Here is a 10000-nt window from a genome sequence, read left to right as displayed (position 1 = left end):
ACACATTCATATAGACGAGCAATTTGCTCGTCAACCCCCAATTCCTCAAACTCCCTAAGCGGTATATCCAATACCGCTTCCCTAACAGTATGTCCATATCGGTTCCAGTCAGTACACGAGGTACGCCATCGCCTCAATGGACTCCCCCCTTCTAACTGCGGGGTACGGGGAGTAACCATAATTTGTATTAAATTATGGTCACTAATTCCCCAACCCCCCCTAACACTCCATTTACACTCGAACCTACCCGCTGCTGCGTCATTCATGAGCGTCACGTCAATGTCACTCACACCTCTAGGCCCCTCAAACGTATACCATACGCTTGGTTCGTTTGCTACAAGAAGGTTATTCGCCACAACCCACTCGCTCATAACCTCACCCCGAGTGTGGCTCCGATATCCAGCAGTATGCCTGGATACCTTGCTGAACCACATCGGGGAGGTAGCATTCGCGTCAAGACACACGATGGCAGGAATGCTACTCTCAAGTAGTAGCACCGCATCAATGTATCTTAAGTAGGGCTCTAGAGGCTCGTCAGACTTGCAGTACAAGCTGACGACATTCATTCTGCCGAATTCCCCCTCGACACACACACATACTCCCCACTGTGATGAGTCAACTACTACACAAGAGTAGCTTGGCTCACACACAGCTACTGCGGCCTTGACTCCAAGGTCCGTAAAGACCCTGAAGCCCCCAGGAAGGCCTCTCACCACCCCATTGGTGGAGTATGGTTCCTGGAGCAAAGCAATGCCGCAGCCCCCCTCCGACATACACGCCCCCAATTCACACATCACGGCATATGACCCCTGACAGTTCAGTTGATATAGTTCAACCATCAATGTCTAGCGTTCGCACGGGCAACAATGGCACAGTACACCGGGCAGACAGTGGACATCATTAGATGTCCGGCTGGCTTGCCCTTAAACGCACAGTTGCGACAATGCGGGGCATTGCCACAACCTGCACTCCTGTGTCCTTCTTGCCCGCACCTACGGCAGACATCCTTCTTGGCTCTGCATTCTGCCACCCTGTGATCAAACCCCATGCATCGGAAGCAGCCGGGCGTCAGTTGGTCTGGCCGTACCCGGAAGGAAAACCACTTTATGTAGCAACGACCTGCTTCCAGGAGGGCGGACATTAGCATGTCCGTTCCCTCAAGGACAACATTCGTCACCCCATCGGGGCTGACCTTCCAAGGACGGCTGATCATCCTCACGTCCTTCTCACGGCACCCAGGGCTGAACTAGTAGATAGGGACATCGTCGTGTAGGGGTTTTACGTGAGTTTTCGCTGGCGACAGCCCAAACCCACGGTGCTCAAAAGCACAACGGATCAAAACGATGCGTTGATCAGCGCCCCAAAAATGCCGAAGCATTTAAGGATACCAATTGGTAGTGTGGAATGGACACACTAACCACCTTGGTAGGGTTCGAGGTCTATCTAACCCTCTGCCGTTCTATGGGTCCCGGCACCCGGTTGCATTGCAACTCCACATCGAGCCAAAAGGCTCTACCCGCATTTAGGTGTTAACCACAGCCACCACGAAACTCCCCGAAGGGCCGTTCCCAATGAACAGGTCGGAGCAAGCTCCGAGGGCCCCTGTTCCCCGTGGTACCAGATTTAAGTCTCCGGTCAGACCTCGTAGCCGAGACTACTACCAGTTGAGCTTCCATACAGCTCTGGACTGGTGGCCATTTCCCACACCTAAGCAACAACAGACAATGCACAGAACAACAGAATGCACAGACAAGAACGGCTAAAAACTAATCAACTGAACGCCTTAAATTACGTCGCCGCCTGAAAACCTCACGCGCATATTGCCCTAACATTTCGACATTCCGACGGTTGGCAATCACACCACTCACATCATACCGTCCATCAGTCCATCTAATCCCCACACCCGCAAGATCCCTAATGTCTGAGTACATCGGGCATTCACAGAGGACGTGCACCCAGTCCTCTCTTGCCGACCCACAAACACACTCCTCACTTGTGGACAAGCGCCTCTCATGCAAATAAGCATTGAGAGGCCCATGTCCTGTAAGGAGGAATCCCAGGCTGAGGGAAAATCCAAAATCAGGATTTTCCCCGACAAAGGAAACATCCCGAATGTACTCGTATGTCACGCGACCTTTGGAACTATTGTCCCATCGGTTTTGCCACCCACGAAGCATACATTCCTTCAACAACCTTTCACACTCTAGATACCCCCTTTCTACATCACCGTCGGATATCCATCCATCTAGCAGCGGCATACAAAGCCTCCTTCTCAACCTGAAGGTAAATGCCCGTTGCACAACTAACAGGTCAAGAGGAGGCGCACCTAACAACACCTGCAACGCATCCGTACTCACTGTACGGCATACAGGCAAACAGGCAAGCAACATAATGCGCTGGCACGCCATCAGATGACGTTTGCCAACCGACTTTAAAGCCCATTCGTACCATATAGCGGCACCATAAGTGGCACAGGCCACAAATAGGCCCCGATATACGGTACGAACCGCACGCCGGCTAAGACCCCAGTCAAATCTGACAACGCGACGCACTTGCCCAACGATTGCCTGCAGCCGCTCCCTCAACGAAACTAAGTGTGGAGTTAAACACATCCTTTCACTCATAGTTACCCCCAGGTATTTGACTTGCGTCGCATACCTAATACCTACCCCATTCAAACGGACAATCGGTGGACGACTCGGGGACAATCTGCCCTTAAGCAGCATTGTCACCGTTTTGTCCATCGATATATCCACTCCCACATCTACCCCCCAATTGTGGGTCAATGTAAGGAGCTGCCCCCCCACTCGCTCCAATTCCTCACGCGAACGACCCTCAACCAAAATAAGAAGGTCGTCCGCATACGCACAGTGTTTACAGAGTGGCTCTAACTGCCGAAGCAGGGAGTCCATCATGAGGTTCCAAATGAAGGGACCACAGACGGATCCCTGCGGACAGCCTCGCTCCACCCCAATCTCCACACTCCCGCCCACTCCTACCATGGATGCTTTTCTGTCCGAAAAATAACTCCGCCATAGAGTAATTTCCGGACAGCCAAGCTCCTCTAATCTCTGCAACACACGATCCCAGCGCAAGTGATCAAATGCCCCCTTAAAGTCAATAAATATGCCAAGGACATATTTATTGACGTTTTCCCTAACTACACTCTGAACATACAACCACGCATCCTCTATACCACGTCTTTTCCTAAACCCATACTGCCTATCCGACCTAACACCCCGAGTTAGCTCCTGAAGCCGCTCAACCATAACCCTTTCCAGCACTTTTCCAAGTACTGGAAGGAGGCTGATACCACGATAAGATCGAGGATCGCTCCTGATCTTATCGGGCGACTTCAAGAGTGCAACGACCCTAGCAATTTTCCACTCGCGTGGAAAATATCCCTCCCATATGCATTTATCATAAATGGCCTCCAAATATTCCGGAATGAACTTCCACAAGCATTTGCACATCTCTCCGTTCAAACCATCGAAACCTGGAGACCTTTTAGACCTGACCAGGCCAAATGCATAATCCAACTCCTCAGCTTCTATTGGAGGGACAGGCACCTCTTGTGCAGGAGGAACCTGAACCTCAGCCCTGGGAAAAAACTCGCCTAACAGAACATTGGCACACTCTCTCCACGTCGATAATACAGTATCACCTACGCGAAGAGAGCTAGCCATCTCATTTCGACGACCCCGACAGATCCTATAGACCTGTCCCCAAGGGTCGTCCCTATTTTCCCCCACAAATCTCCTCCACTCTTCCTCCTTCACTCTCACAAGCATCTTCTTATACTCTTTCATCCCTACGCTAAATTGATACTTGAGCTGAGACAGATTCTCCGAATTGGTCCGCCTGCCGCGTTGAAACAAACGCCTCAAGCGTCGGACAGACCTCCTCTTTGAATTTAACTCACTCGTCCACCATTTCACACCTTTCATTCTCACAGCCCTAGCTTTCCTAAACAATAAGTCATTCACACCCCAGACACATTCATATAGACGAGCAATTTGCTCGTCAACCCCCAATTCCTCAAACTCCCTAAGCGGTATATCCAATACCGCTTCCCTAACAGTATGTCCATATCGGTTCCAGTCGGTACACGAGGTACGCCATCGCCTCAATGGACTCCCCCCTTCTAGCTGCGGGGTACGGGGAGTAACCATAATTTGTATTAAATTATGGTCACTAATTCCCCAACCCCCCCTAACACTCCATTTACACTCGAACCTACCCGCTGCTGCGTCATTCATGAGCGTCACGTCAATGTCACTCACACCTCTAGGCCCCTCAAACGTATACCATACGCTTGGTTCGTTTGCTACAAGAAGGTTATTCGCCACAACCCACTCGCTCATAACCTCACCCCGAGTGTGGCTCCGATATCCAGCAGTATGCCTGGATACCTTGCTGAACCACATCGGGGAGGTAGCATTCGCGTCAAGACACACGATGGCAGGAATGCTACTCTCAAGTAGTAGCACCGCATCAATGTATCTTAAGTAGGGCTCTAGAGGCTCGTCAGACTTGCAGTACAAGCTGACAACATTCATTCTGCCGAATTCCCCCTCGACACACACACATACTCCCCACTGTGATGAGTCAACTACTACACAAGAGTAGCTTGGCTCACACACAGCTACTGCGGCCTTGACTCCAAGGTCCGTAAAGACCCTGAAGCCCCCAGGAAGGCCTCTCACCACCCCATTGGTGGAGTATGGTTCCTGGAGCAAAGCAATGCCGCAGCCCCCCTCCGACATACACGCCCCCAATTCACACATCACGGCATATGACCCCTGACAGTTCAGTTGATATAGCTCAACCATCAATGTCTAGCGTTCGCACGGGCAACAATGGCACAGTACACCGGGCAGACAGTGGACATCATTAGATGTCCGGCTGGCTTGCCCTTAAATGCACAGTTGCGACAATGCGGGGCATTGCCACAACCTGCACTCCTGTGTCCTTCTTGCCCGCACCTACGGCAGACATCCTTCTTGGCTCTGCATTCTGCCACCCTGTGATCAAACCCCATGCATCGGAAGCAGCCGGGCGTCAGTTGGTCTGGCCGTACCCGGAAGGAAAACCACTTTATGTAGCAACGACCTGCTTCCAGGAGGGCGGACATTAGCATGTCCGTTCCCTCAAGGACAACATTCGTCACCCCATCGGGGCTGACCTTCCAAGGACGGCTGATCATCCTCACATCCTTCTCACGGCACCCAGGGCTGAACTCCTTGAGGTTCAACCGGAACAACTCTCCCATGAAATCCTCAGGGGAGATCTCCGTGTGAACCCCTGGACCACAACCCTAGGCCCCAGCTTCCGACGTATGCTCACATCGAGCCCCACTTCGGAAAACTTGGCATTTTTTGCCAAGTTATCCCTCTCGGCAACGGATGGGGTGCGAATAATCGCACCTCCATCCTTCAACGGGCGCACCTCGTGCACCCTAACCCCCATGGAAGGCCCAACCTCCTTTACAACTTTCTTGATCACCTCCTTGGAAGTAGTGGGGGTTTTACCCCTTACTACGACCGACCAGGTCTCAACTGGCTTGGGCACCGGCAACGCAGGCAACACAGGCGCAGGCGCCTGAGGTGCCGGCATCGACGCTGCACCAGCCAGCGCAGCTCCAGCCGTCCTCCGAGGTGCTTCCTCCCTACTTGTCTTTGTGGCTTCTAACCGCCCACGAAGATGGGCGATCTCCGCCACCATCTCCACAAAAAGCTCCTCGAACTCCAAGGAGTATCCCAGGAGGTCCTTAGCTAAACTCTTCGGGACGCCGTCCATGTCTATGACGGCTCCACTAAAGGCCGTCACAATGGACTTGAAGCGCCCCATAAACTGCACCCCAACTTTCTTGCGTTCGGCATCCCCACCGATCGCACCCAAACCTTTCAGGGAAGCACCCAATTCCCCACGGATTTCCTCCAAACGCTTCCCTGCGGGACCTAATTTTTCCCCCGTCTTCCGCCCCTTGCGCCCACTCCCAATCTTTCCGCTTTCGGAACCACCCTCGCTTCCACTCACCTTTTCAGGTACCTTTAAAGATACCTTCTCCACCGGAACCGCTGCACCTCCAGCGGTCTTCTTCTTAGAACGGGGAGGAGACCGCAAGATCACCTCCTCCTCTCCGGACGTCGTCTCGTCCATTGCCGACGATGGCACCGCCGAACCGCTTGGAAGAGGGGTGTTCGCCCTCTTCCGAATACCGTCTAGTTTGGGCATAGCCCAACGACCCTCACACGTAGGTAGCCGAATTCGCCGGAGTAGATAGGGACAGTAGGAATCTCGTTAATCCATTCATGCGCGTCACTAATTAGATGACGAGGCATTTGGCTACCTTAAGAGAGTCATAGTTACTCCCGCCGTTTACCCGCGCTTACTTGAATTTCTTCACTTTGACATTCAGAGCACTGGGCAGAAATCACATTGTGTCAACACCCGTTAGGGCCATCACAATGCTTTGTTTTAATTAGACAGTCGGATTCCCCAAGTCCGTGCCAGTTCTGAATTGATTGTTAATTGATAATCGTTATAATTTAAAAGGAATATATATCGAATGATATAATTCCTTAAAAATTTTAGCAAGAAAGTTCCACAATTGGCTACGTAACTACTATCCGGGGAACAAGAATCGTAATTCTCTATTTACCCAGAACGAGTACATAAACCATGGTATTGCTTCCCAATCAAGCCCGACTATCTCAATCTTCAGAGCCAATCCTTATCCCGAAGTTACGGATCTAATTTGCCGACTTCCCTTACCTACATTATTCTATCGACTAGAGACTCTTCACCTTGGAGACCAGCTGCGGATATTGGTACGGCCTGTTGAGAAGTTTGCGTGACCCCACCATAAATTTTCAAGGTCCGAGGAGAAAATATCGACACAACAGTAAATGTCATGCTCTTCTAGTCCATCTACCATATCTCTCTTCGAAAGACTTCCATGGTAGTACGACTATAAAACAGAAAAGAAAACTCTTCCGATATCTCTCGACGGCTTCTTTATGGTCGTTCCTGTTGCCAGGATGAGCACAAGGCCCATTTTTAATAACAAACGGATACTCAACAGGTTACGGAATTGGAACCGTATTCCCTTTCGTTCAAAATAATTCAAGTATTTTAATTATTTTTAAATATATTTTTATTAATATTTTTTTTTATTAAAAACTTGAAAATTTTCGGCTTTCGCCTTGAACTTAGGACCGACTAACTCGTGATCAACCACTGTTCACACGAAACCCTTCTCCACTTCAGTCCTCCAAGGTCTCATTCGATTATTTGCTACTACCACCAAGATCTGTACCAATAGCGGCTCCATGCAGGCTTACGCCAAACACTTCTAAGCACACTATTGTACCCTCCTACTCACTAAAGTTTCAAAATTTATAAATCAATCGAAATTGTTTTATAAATCATCTACTTTAGCGGTAATGTATAGGTATACAACTTAAGCGCCATCCATTTTAAGGGCTAGTTGCTTCGGCAGGTGAGTTGTTACACACTCCTTAGCGGATTACGACTTCCATGTCCACCGTCCTGCTGTTTTAAGCAACCAACGCCTTTCATGGTATCTGCATGAGTTGTTAATTTAGGCACCGTAACATTACGTTTGGTTCATCCCACAGCGCCAGTTCTGCTTACCAAAAGTGGCCCACTGGGCACATTATATCATAACCTCAACCTTCATATCAAGAAAGGTGAGGTTCTTACCCATTTAAAGTTTGAGAATAGGTTAAAATCGTTTCGACCCTAAGGCCTCTAATCATTCGCTTTACCAGATAAGATTATTTTATATAATTTTTAAATGCACCAGCTATCCTGAGGGAAACTTCGGAGGGAACCAGCTACTAGATGGTTCGATTGGTCTTTCGCCCCTATACTCAATTCTGACAATCGATTTGCACGTCAGAACTGTTTCGGTCTTCCATCAGGGTTTCCCCTGACTTCAACCTGATCAAGTATAGTTCACCATCTTTCGGGTCACAGCATATATGCTCAAGGTACGCTCCAGTTAGAGGTATAAATAATAATAAATTATCATTATACATAACTATATGGAACGCCCCGGGATTGAATTAATTGACTATTTATTAAAAAATAGACTAAAAATTAATCCCATTATATTTAAGTTAAGTTAATTATGCCATTAAGTTTAATATAACTCAATGACTTGCACATATGTTAGACTCCTTGGTCCGTGTTTCAAGACGGGTCCCGAAGGTATCCTGAATCTTTCGCATTGTTAATCATATAAATGCATACAAATAAATATTAATATCATAGATATTAAATTTTTTGTAAAATTCAAAAAATGAATTTTAGCATTATATATAATAAAATCTATCAACACTTTATCAAATCATTAGTATTTATTTTATGTTAATATGCTTAAAAAGCAAATTAATTTAAATAAACTTAATATCACCAATGATCTTTTGATAAATACTTTATTATGTTAATAGATTACAATGTCCTTATATGAAAAAAATGCACATTATTTTTTTAATTATTTAATGATGAATTTTTCATAATGGATATTCAGGTTCATCGGGCTTAACCTCTAAGCAGTTTCACGTACTATTTAACTCTCTATTCAGAGTTCTTTTCAACTTTCCCTCACGGTACTTGTTTACTATCGGTCTCATGGTTATATTTAGTTTTAGATGGAGTTTACCACCCACTTAGTGCTGCACTATCAAGCAACACGACTCTTTGGAAATATCTTTCTAGTAATCATTAACGTTATACGGGCCTGGCACCCTCTATGGGTAAATGGCCTCATTTAAGAAGGACTTAAATCGTTAATTTCTCATACTAGATATTAAGATATTCCATACACTGCATCTCACATTTGACATATAGACAAAGTGACTTAGTGCTGAACTATTTTCTTTTCGCTCGCCGCTACTAAGAAAATCCTTGTTAGTTTCTTTTCCTCCCCTCATTAATATGCTTAAATTCAGGGGGTAATCCCATATGAGTTGAGGTTGTTTTAATATTCTTTTTTTATCTTCTCACAATTTAATAAAAAAATTATATCATCTTTTCATCTCTATTTTTCTTTTCTCCTTTTATATATTGTAAATATATAAAAATAATAATAATGTAAAATGAGGCAATCCTAGAATAAAAAATTTAATTTTTATGCTAGACATTCCTCCTTTTAATTACATATATAAATTATTATTTTATATATATATATAAATAATATGAAAATTTTTTGTAAAGAATACTTAGATTCAATATTTTCATCATTTCATTTTATTTGAGAGGATTTTTTTTTTAAAGAATATATAATAAATAAAATTCATTATATATCTTTATTTTTTTTGCTATTAATATTATGAATTATTTAAAATCCAATAATATACACATTTGCTTAAATTCAATTATTTTTATAAAAGAATAAGCAACTTATTTAGCATAGTCTTACAACCCTCAACCATATGTAGTCCAAGCAGTACTTTAAAATTGAATTTAATGTACATAACAGCATGGACTGCGATATGCGTTCAAAATGTCGATGTTCATGTGTCCTGCAGTTCACACGATGACGCACAGTTTGCTGCGTTCTTCATCGACCCATGAGCCAAGTGATCCACCGCTTAGAGTATTTTTTTATTTATTTTTATTTATAACAAATGTCAATTTTTTTTTGCATATATTAATTGAAAGAGTAAAATTAAATAATATTAATAATATATAAATTGATTTTCTTTCAATAATATATATCAAATATATTTAACTCTAAACATTTTTATTAAGTTGCGAATGTCTTAGTTCAACAATAATACAGTGGTGGTATTTATTATGATTCAATTATTTTGTATTTTTTTAATCATTTTATGTATATATAATAATATAATAAATATATACCACTTTTGTTATTGTGAACAAATTAACTTATCATTCAATCAAATGAATAATAAGTACAACTTTTTATTTTCATGTTTAAAGGTTTTTAAAAGAAAAAAATAAGAAA

General features: G+C 45.0%; 2 pseudogenes; both read right to left on the bottom strand.

Moving 5' to 3' along the window:
* Positions 1-6146: 6146 nt before the first annotated feature.
* On the bottom strand, positions 6147-9008 carry LOC129251085 (large subunit ribosomal RNA; annotated as a pseudogene).
* Positions 9009-9450: 442 nt separating this feature from the next.
* Positions 9451-9631, bottom strand: LOC129250959 (5.8S ribosomal RNA; annotated as a pseudogene).
* Positions 9632-10000: the final 369 nt, after the last annotated feature.

This window comes from Anastrepha obliqua, chromosome 6 (assembly GCF_027943255.1).
Source record: "Anastrepha obliqua isolate idAnaObli1 chromosome 6, idAnaObli1_1.0, whole genome shotgun sequence".
Lineage (NCBI taxonomy): Eukaryota > Metazoa > Arthropoda > Insecta > Diptera > Tephritidae > Anastrepha > Anastrepha obliqua.
The sequence above is the reverse complement of the archived record's forward strand: the minus strand, read 5'-3'. Positions and strand labels throughout refer to the sequence as shown.